Source organism: Sylvia atricapilla, chromosome 10, assembly GCF_009819655.1.
Source record: "Sylvia atricapilla isolate bSylAtr1 chromosome 10, bSylAtr1.pri, whole genome shotgun sequence".
In the NCBI taxonomy this organism is placed as follows: domain Eukaryota; kingdom Metazoa; phylum Chordata; class Aves; order Passeriformes; family Sylviidae; genus Sylvia; species Sylvia atricapilla.
Window position 1 is genome coordinate 15,330,698 of NC_089149.1, and position 10,048 is coordinate 15,340,745.

The 10,048-nt window shown below is 41.5% G+C and overlaps 1 long non-coding RNA gene across 1 annotated transcript; it reads left to right on the forward strand.

The window, feature by feature from the left end:
* The first annotated feature begins 342 nt into the window (after positions 1-342).
* On the forward strand, positions 343-2,196 carry LOC136365521 (uncharacterized). Its single transcript, XR_010744372.1, has 2 exons — positions 343-581; positions 1,440-2,196. It is a non-coding gene; the product is annotated as an uncharacterized lncRNA (long non-coding RNA).
* Positions 2,197-10,048: the final 7,852 nt, after the last annotated feature.

Below are 10,048 nucleotides of genomic sequence, written 5' to 3' on the forward strand. Positions count from 1 at the left end.
TGAAACAAAAGAGCGCGGCAAATTAAAACAGGATTTACAACAGGACTTTCTAATTCAATTCTCCATCCTCCAATTGAGGGATGCAGGCCAACCCTGATCTGTTCCACCTGGCTCTGGCAAGGTTGTGATTGCATCCTCAGACAAAACACTCAGAACTCCCATCTGCAGAGATCTGGAACTGAGTTTTTAAGTGCCAGCAGTGTGTGGTGGTGGATTTTGCCCAGAGCCCGTGGGCAGTGCTGAGCACAGCAGTAAAAGACACCCGAGGGACAGCTGTGACATTGCTGCTCCTCACAAATGCACACGCCTTTGGGAAAGGGCCAAGCCAACACAGTGCCCAGCAAAGGGTAAGGAAATTTGTAACACCTGGAGGCAGCCTGAACAGAGAGAATTTGTCCTGAAAAATCAATGCAAACAGCACCACTGGTTCTGGGGTGCTCCTGATGCACACCAAGACTGACATCGCCAAAGAGGGGGCTGCTGGCAGGACAGCAAATACATTATTGTTGGTCCTGCGCTGAGCAGGAGTACACAAACCAGAGAGAGTCACAGTGGCATCAAACACAGACAACTGGTGACAGGTAAGAACGAGTGGCCCAGTGCCTTGTCCCTGCTGAAACCTGGTGATGTCCTGCAGGCTGTAGCAAATAGTCAGCCAGAGGAGACAAATGTGGATGAAATCAGCATCTTCAATCCCAGGAGGAGACAGTGAAAGGTTCTAGATCATCCTTTGCTTAGTGGAGCCCTGGCCAGCACATAGCCCACAGAGATGAGCCAGAGGGATGTGACACCCCTGAGGTTACATCTCACTCAGGTTCCCCTGATGTTTCCCTCACTTAGGGGTGTGCAATGCCATTAACACCCACCTGAATTATCCCACTGTGCAGTACTATTAAAACCACAGGAGTGCTGGTCTTTATGCCAGACAGAATTCTGCAAGCTATTGTTAAGTTCAACTTGTAAGTTCCAGCTTGTCTCCTGGTGTAATTCCATACATCATGACAGAAAATACTCCAGCCCAAACAAAAATCTGATACAACAGAGATGACAAAGCAACACTCTGAACTCTTACACCTTGGCAGCACATTCACTAGGCAATCTCTGTCTGGTTTGTGCAATTATTAGTCTCATATATTAACTATAGATCAGTTGTATGGTGCACAACCCCTGTCAACCAGGCAAGTATACACATATAAATGTGGTTGGATAAAATTACGGTAAAATGGATATTGTTGTTAAAAATGAATAAACCAAAAGACCTTCTGATACGTCCCTTGTGCAGTGTCATATTATCAGCAGTAAAATGTAGAAGTGATAATGTTCTCTGTAGGAGAAATGCAAATTGATTCTCAGCTTGCTGACACTTATGACAGGTAGGGCAGCTTGCACTTTTCTCATTATCCTCAAATGTCTCCCTCTTATTGTAATACACTTCCCAGAAATGTGAGCTGCCATTCATCCCTCAGGCTGGTCACTTGCAGAGGAGTCCTGCAATAAATGGCAGCTACAGGACAAGAAGAATGGTACCTTAAAGATCTCAGCAGGAATGAGCATGAAGGTGGCTCAGAAATAGTGTCCAGCACTGCCCCACAACCCTTGTGAGTGTGGGTTGTTTAGAGAAGAGGAGAGAGTCCTGTCTGGGGGAGGAAAGGTTGTCACTGCTGGAATGGCACCAAAAACCTGCTTGCAAAGGTGTGTTTGTGGACTCTGCAGTCTGTCTGCTGGGGGGACTCAGTTTGTGGTAATAAGGATGAGAAAGCAAAGGCACTGCAGGGAATTATGCAGGGAATTATGCCATCTACAGTAAGATGATAGTTGCTCCAAAATGATTCCCTGTGTTTTGTGGGATATTCCAGAATATTTGAAGCACTCGACATCCCACTACTGTGCACTGCTAAGAGTCTGTCTCACTTGGAATTGCTTGGACTGCTCTGGAAACCTCCAGTCCTCCCAGGGCTGCCTGAAGAGGCAGATCCCTGCCTTGGATCCCCCCACCCAATGCTAATAAAACCTACTGCAACACTCTGACACTTTTATCCAGGCAACAGTTTGTATGAAACAAATAGATACTTACTGTCTTCTTAGTACTTTATGTGCTGGGTTTTGGTGGTTTTGAATTGTACTGTCTCTGTGTTTTAAACCTATGATACAAACTCTTAAAGGAAGCAAAACTTGCAATTAAGAAGATGGAATGGAGACGTCTGGAGGGTTGTGTTAATTCAGGGTGCATTTTCATTGCTTGTTTATATTGTTCAGCACTCTCAAGTAGCACTGTGTTTAAAAAAAAAATCCCTAAGAACTGGCAAAGAGGTAATTGAAAAGCAAATTTTAGTTTTGATTGTCCTCAAGAAGACTGGTGAATGCTATAAAAGTTTTCACAAGCATTTCTCATTTTTAGCTTCTTCCATTCCTACCCTTCATCATCCAGGAGTTGTCATGCCTTCTGATTTTTTTTCCATAATCTCAAAACGCCATCTCTTTGGGCCTTGTCATCTCCTTCATTAAAAGTCTTCAAAAACATATGTTTTGATCAAACAATTTGGGGGACAAACACATTTCAAAGCAAGGTGCAAACACATTCTGATTTTTTGAGAACCTCACTGACCCTTCAACCATATGAAAATACCTCAGAGTGTTATACCTCTCAAACTTGCCATTTCTCAGGAGTGGACACATTCTCTTTTTATATGAGTTTTATTTCTGTATGGGACATGTGCTTTCCTCTGATACAAAGTCCCTCACAGGTATCTTTGCCAGGTACACAAAAGCCTCTGAAAATAGCAGCCCATATGGACACCAGCTGTGGCACAGTTCTAACTCACATCAGACATGATTTATTACTCAACAAAACCATTCCTTTTGATTCTGTTTTATGGGCATCAGAAGTATTTTCACTCAGCATTCCTCCTTCGTGCACAGCTAACACAGTGATACACAGGGGCTGTTTGCAGGCACTCAGCTTGGCTCTTAATTCCAAAACACGACATGGTAAAAGTAAGTCATACATGGGGTTAATTAACCAGGCAAAATAATAGTTCCATCATAGTGAGGATTGAAAATGTGTGACAGAAAACACGGTAAGAATTTCATAATGATCCCTAACATCCAAAAGCCAGGAATTACAAAATTAAAGACAGAAAATTAAACAGATTTTGGAAAGTATGTATCACTGTTTCATAAATAGCTCAAGTCTACTCTGTTACTACACAGCAATATTAATCTATGAGGTAAAATCCACGATCTCCTGGTTAGACTTCTTTTGCCCTAACTGGAGACATTGTAAGCCATTGTGTCCTGTTGATAAACGTGTAGACAGCTTTTATAGACAAACTATATAGTTGCTTAAAGGCTGAGGAAATAATAAGGAAACAGATATTCCCTATGTTTCTATTGTGAGTGCTTACAATAAGGACCTTATGGCATTTGGTGAGGCTTTACAAATGTTTGTTACCGTTGTGACTTGTTTTAGTGATGCACATCTTCAGCTACATCTTTGCTGAATGTTCTTGACAGCTCTGTAATGCTCTGCTGTAGTCTCCAAAGCAGAGAGACCCTTCCCAGGGCTGCAGTTCTGGCAGAGTGAACACCTGCTCTGCTTTTATAGAGCCCTGAGCCACCACGAGCCTCTGCAAACAAAACTGGCAAATTGTTTTGGTGCAAGTTAACAATAAAAATCCAATGTAGAATTAGTTTGCTCCACCCCCAAATACAAGAGAAGTAAACTGCAACAGATAAACGTTTAACATCATTCAGTCTGGTAGCAATAGAATATTTGACAATTCCCAGAGTGTTATGGAGTACTGCATTCAATTTTCCCCTCTATTTGCCAGAATCAGGAGTAAGAGCCATAGCACTTAGAAAGGAAGCTAATTTGTATTCCCTGTCACTGAACTATTGGTGTTTATTTGATGCCAACACTTTCCAAAAGACAAGAGAAGTAAGGTTAATTCAATGCTGTGAAGAAAGAAAAATAATGTTATAATTAAACAAAAAAAATATACAATTTGTGCTTTCATTTTTCATTTATTCATGACTAAAGTGAATGTGTATATTTGATCTTTCTTATTATTAAAGTAACGAAGCCTCTTTTCTGTTTATTTCCCCAGACACCTCAACAAAAAATGATTTAAAGCTGGAGGAAGTTAGGAGCGTTGCAGAATCTTCTGCAGACAGATCCCAGCTTATACTGCCTAGGTTCCAGCCCCCTGGAACCAGGTAGGAGGACTCCTGAAAGAATCACTCAAAATTATTTGCTTCACTTTAGGTGTCTATGTGCAAAAAATTAGGATTATTTCCTAGAATGTGGAAGGCAAAAAAGAAAATATGAATATTTTTCTAAATTTTAAGCATGTTTCAAATAACTGATATTTCTTGTTAACAGTGCATTGATTTTTGCACAATGGAACCACTTAATTTTGGTTAAACAAACCTGCAAGGACTTTCCTGTTGCTGTTTTTTTCTTTTAAATTATGTCCTGTTGTGAGTGAGGGCTACATTCCAGAGTTCATGGGTATAACCAGTGACCTTTTAGGCAGGATCAATGTAGGAGTGACAGGTTTCTCTGTGGAACAGCTTTAGGATTGTGGCCAGAATGAACTTCTCAGCCAAGTGCAAACTGGGAGGGACTAGATGCTGAGTAAAGCAACTGTCTTTGTTTAATTCCTCCTATGCCCAAGGAAATGGACCTCTGTGTGCTCTTTGGAAAAGAAAAGGGCTAGATCAGAGTAATTCCCCACTTCATTCTCCCTTTCACCTAATGGAAAACAACAGACAAGATTCCAAAGCAGACTACTTACTCAGATCAAACCCAAAAGCTGTATTCTTGATGTTTAATTCCATAGGAAGAGGTGTTCTGGGGATGTAAGGTGGGTGGGGTAAGAATGGCAAAGAGGCTTAAGTTTGCAAGGGATGAGATTTAAGAGATTCACAGAAATGGCTTTGTTAAAAATGCTCTGTGTCCTTACTCTGGAAAGCCTTTAAATACCTGTTTAATGTTAACCAGCTGTGCAGGTCTCAGAGGAGAGTCCCTCTGCTGTTCTCTTGCTCCCTGTTTCTGTCCCCACCACTGTCCCCACTCTGCTCTGGACCCAAGCTGAGGCAAGAAGGCATCAAGTGTCATTCCATGCTGGAGCAGTTGGCTGGTGCAGCACCTCAGAGTTCTCATGGACTAAACTGTGCTTAGTGCAGATAGAAACTCCATCAATTTCCAGCTACCAGCTTTAGGAAATCTAGATTGTGTCTATAAGAGAGAAAAAATCCCAGAAGATTAAAAGTTGGCCAGATGTTGGATAGTTCTTGGTAGGACAACAAAAAGCTGTGTCTGTGACAGCAAGGTATCATCAGTGCCCTGTTCCCAGACTTGCTGAAAAAGCTGTTAGGATCCTGGCTATGAAGGCAAACTGTTCTTTTCTTCCATAGCCACATTTTTGGCCACAACTGAAAAAATTAGTTGAAACTACAAAAGAAATCTCTGGAATGTGAATTGGTCCAAATGGCATTCAACCTGAGTGGCCTCGTTGTAAGAAGTTCAAAAATAAGGATTTATAATGGGATGTGCCAGAGAATGTTCATTATGTGTCTGTGCATGTACAGACCCCCCCACATCTGTATTATATACAGATGTGCTACAGTGGTACTGCATCACTGAAGATCTCTGAAACAGAAATATCCCCAAATAATTATGTACACCGACAGTAAGATTGTAAGAAAGCAAGTTGGACATTTCAAGGATGTTAAAATTGTAGCAAAAAATGTTCCGAGTGGCTGTGAAGTTAAATGGGTAGTTGCTATTTACAAATATGATGATTACATACTGTTACCATGGAAACTTGAGATGGAAAATCAAAAGTGAGTTTAGCTTCATCTTGAAAGTGCCCTGATTGAGGGGGGAACAATAGCTGACATTCCTCTAGCAGGAGACTAATTGCCCCTCTTGAAGAATGTACAGTATGTTTTTGTGTATTTTTAGCTACTGTGCAAACTTTTAAACCTGCAACCAACTGAAGATAAGGCTTGGATAAGAGACACATTCTTATTAGAATCATAGCACAGTATGATTTATTCTTTTTCCTATGCTGTTTACTGAAACACTCACTGTGCAACATTTGCTCTTCTCAGACTCCTTCAAGTGATTTTGGGTCCCATCTGAGTCCATGGCCTGGTAATTCTCCTCAAGTACATTTTTTCATTATCTGTGTTTCTGCTTTGACAAGATAATGAGTGAAGCATGCTCTAAGGATGTGACTCATTCCCATCAAAATGAGCTTCCTGAGAACCATGAAAGAGGCAGGGAGATGACAACTGGCCCTGGACATTTTTAGGACAATTCTAAATGTGAATCAATTGCTGGTTAATAAAATAATATATATAATAATAACTGAGCAGGTTATTCCTAAATAAAATTTGTACCCAGTGAGATTGCAGCAAGCACTAAGGCTGGAAGTCAGAAGATGGCACAGATGGTACCATCTGTCTGTCTCTTGGGAATCATTGTGGTGCTGAAACAGCCCTTGTGAGCCAGATGCTCAGAGCCAGGGAAGTGTTTGCCGACAGCCATTGCTGCACCTGGCAGTGCTGTGCTGGGTCTGAGTGTTGCCAGGTATCTGCACACCAGTGGAGCTGGGATATTCAATGTGCCACACATGGAGATCAGAGAGTGCAAGGTCTCCTTACCAAAGCTTAGAAGTTCATTAAGATGAGATTCAAAGAAGGGAGCAGACTAAGAGCTGCAGGCATCTGGATGGACACTGAAACGTCAGGATGAGTCTTTCAATTTCTTTGATAATACCTTTTCTTCTCTATACACTAAGTTTGTCCATTTTGTTACCTATTGCAGCTTACAGGCCTGTAGTTCATTTTATATGGACACACAGAGACTAATTTAAATCAGTGGTAATTCTTGCCTAATTAATTGTAAGTGCTGCTCTTGCTACATGGAAAAAACATTTGCAGAGCTGCTGAACTTGGATTTTTCTCCTTTTGGGGGACAAACTCCTTTCCAAAAGCTGTTCTATTTGACAACTGAACGCCTATGGCTTTCTCACTTTTCACAGTGCTTTTACAGTTCTTCCAAATTATTAAAATGAACAACAGTGAGGCATTGCAGGGGGACACCTTCAGATGGTAATGATTCTACACTTCTGCTCTGATGGATACCTGTCTCACTCCAATGCACATTTGAAGCACTTCAATGCAGAAACATCCTCTAAGATGGATGAGAGTTTCTAGTCCAAGTGCTTATAATGGGAGAGATGGAAGTCTTGAGTTGTTACTGTGGAAAAGCAAATTACAATTATCTGCCAGCATTTCCATGATATTTTAAAGAGGAAGTGAGCATTCAGTGTTCTTTGCACCTCCTTTGTGCAGTGATTTCCACTTGCTGATCAATATATTCCATATAAAGTTCAGGCAATCCACCTAAGTGCTGACACTTACATGACAGTAACAAGGCCCTACACAGAATTGTTTTCTTCCAAAACTACTTCCAGAACTTTATTAGAATTAGGAGAACATGATAGTCACTAAAATGACTAAACAGCTCTTCCTTGTGTTCCATATTTGTCAGCCTTGTACCTAAAATTTTCTTTGGTCCCCAGTGCTGCCAGGCCTGGTGGCATGCACGGACAAACCTCTGCTCTTGTAACACCATTCCCAACAGCAGGGATCACTTAATGGCTGGGATTGGTCTCAGGGCAGAGGTGTAGGCCAGCACAGGGAAACTGAACTTAGCTTAGTCTGGCTTGGACAATATTGACTATATTTCCCTTTTCAGTGCAAAGTTCGAGCCAGCAAATCTCATTTTTAATTACCAATCTCATGTTACTCAATGTGAATGTCCCCTTTATCAGGTGAGCATATTCCCCACACCCCATTCTGCATTGCTTTTTCCTTACTGTTGAGCAATATCCAGGGAAGTTCTAGATACTGAAACTCCACTCAGTAGGGAAATTTTTCATTATTTGTTCAGGTCCAGAACACATTTTTATGATGAAGTTAGGCTACCCTTAGTGAAACAGCTCATTCCTACCACAGGAAAATGCAGTGCTCAGTTGATGTCTTTGTTTACCATGTGCTATTTTGCATTGTGGCTGTTTAGTGAATGAGCAAAGATCACAGAGACTCATCCAGAAGACATTAATTAATGAAAATGCTGTGTTGCTTGTCTTGATATAAGCAGTGTTTTCAACTGCATTCTCTGATACGTGATGTTAAACTACCACACAGAACTATTTCCAGTCTTCATAGTGCCTTGGATTTTATACTTCAGCTTCTGAATTTGCTAACAGATATGTTAAACATCTCAAGCAGAAACTCTTCCTACAGCTATGGAGCTAAGTAGTGCCTAGAGTACAAATCATTGTACCAAGTAAAATATGTCACATTTCAAGATAGAACAAGAACATTCCTGCTTTTCCAGGGGCTTCATGTGAATAACTAATGTGTAAAGTCTGCAATTGCAACCAGAAAGCTTCTGTATCAACCAAGGTTTTTTATGCTTTTTCAAACCTCTGGAGTACGTAATGCTGATATCAGTCTCCTTCCCTTCCCTTCCCTTCCCTTCCCTTCCCTTCCCTTCCCTTCCCTTCCCTTCCCTTCCCTTCCCTTCCCTTCCCTTCCCTTCCCTTCCCTTCCCTTCCCTTCCCTTCCCTTCCCTTCCCTTCCCTAACCTTCCCAAACCTTCCCAAACCTTCCCTTCCCCTTCCCTTTCCCCTTTTTCTGCTGGTCTCAGCACACTTCTGCAGGCAGGTGTAATCCTTCACCCTTTGTGCAAATGCTGGGTGCTCTCATCAAGTTTAACAGAGTGTGTCTGTTAGCAAGTGCTGTTTTCTGTGGGGGCTTTGACCTTGAATTCTTTGTGACTTTCTGATGCTTGTGTTTTTTTCTGGGATATCCAGACTTTGTAAACTGGTCTTGGCTTGAAAGTAGTACCTGAATTCCATAAATACAATTCTGGACTAGGGGACTGTATCAGAAATGCTTTGCTGGTGGACTGATGGTACATGTTCAATCCTGCCTGTCTCTAATAAAATTTTATTTCTCACCATAGGTAGTTTACAGGATTTAGCAGCTGCTCTCTTTCTACAAAGTCAACTTTCTAAAATTATAAGGCTGGATTCTGAACTTCAGGTGAACCTATTTCACTTGCTTTTCCTACTATCAGTCTAAGAAGGTATCTACTCACAAAGAATATTACAAATATTAACTTCATCATACAACAGTAAGAGTTAAATTTGATAGACAGAAAAATAATCAAATAAAGACAATTCTGTACCACCACATACTGATGGAATGTGGCTTGCAAATATCAATAAACTTCTGTAAACAGTTTACTAAGAAACTGAAGGCAGTCAATCCAGTGAAAATGGACACAATAAGCTATTCACAGCTCTGTATTGCCTTGCCCTTCAGAGTCTTACACTTGGGCACAGGGACAATGCTTGGTGTGGCATCTGTGTTAGTTGATGTTTCTTAATTACCATATAAAGCTCTTCTAGACTATATTAAGTCTGGTATTGTCTCTAACATCCTTCTTCCCTCATGTAACCCACACCTGAGAGGGGGCATAGGACAAAGCTCTGAAACATCTCTGTGAAAGTTCAATTTTGTTTGAAAAGGAAAAAAATAAACAGAACAAAATAATAACTATGAGTATCATGAGCTGCCTACATTTCTGCAAGTATCCAGAAAATACCAGATACACCCTTTCTAAACAAGCTCTGGGTTTGTGACCTTGTGGTACAAGTCTGATCAGTTCCATGGAATTTCCCCTGCACTTTCCTCCCAGTTCAGCTGGTTGACCTCAGCCTCGCAGGTTTTTTTCTCTGCCAGTGCAGAAGCTTTCTGCAGCAAAGATAAAGAACAAAATAAACCCTTCCAAAGTGAGATCCTCATGACAGACACGGTGGCGGCAGCCCCTTGGTTCGTGCTTCAATCCAGCCCCTGTTCTGCTGGCAGCAGCTGCACTCCTGTGCCCACATCTGCAGCCTTGAGAGCAGCTCCAGGCCACGGCAGGGCACAAACTCATCCCGGGCTGCAGAGTGAAGAGAGA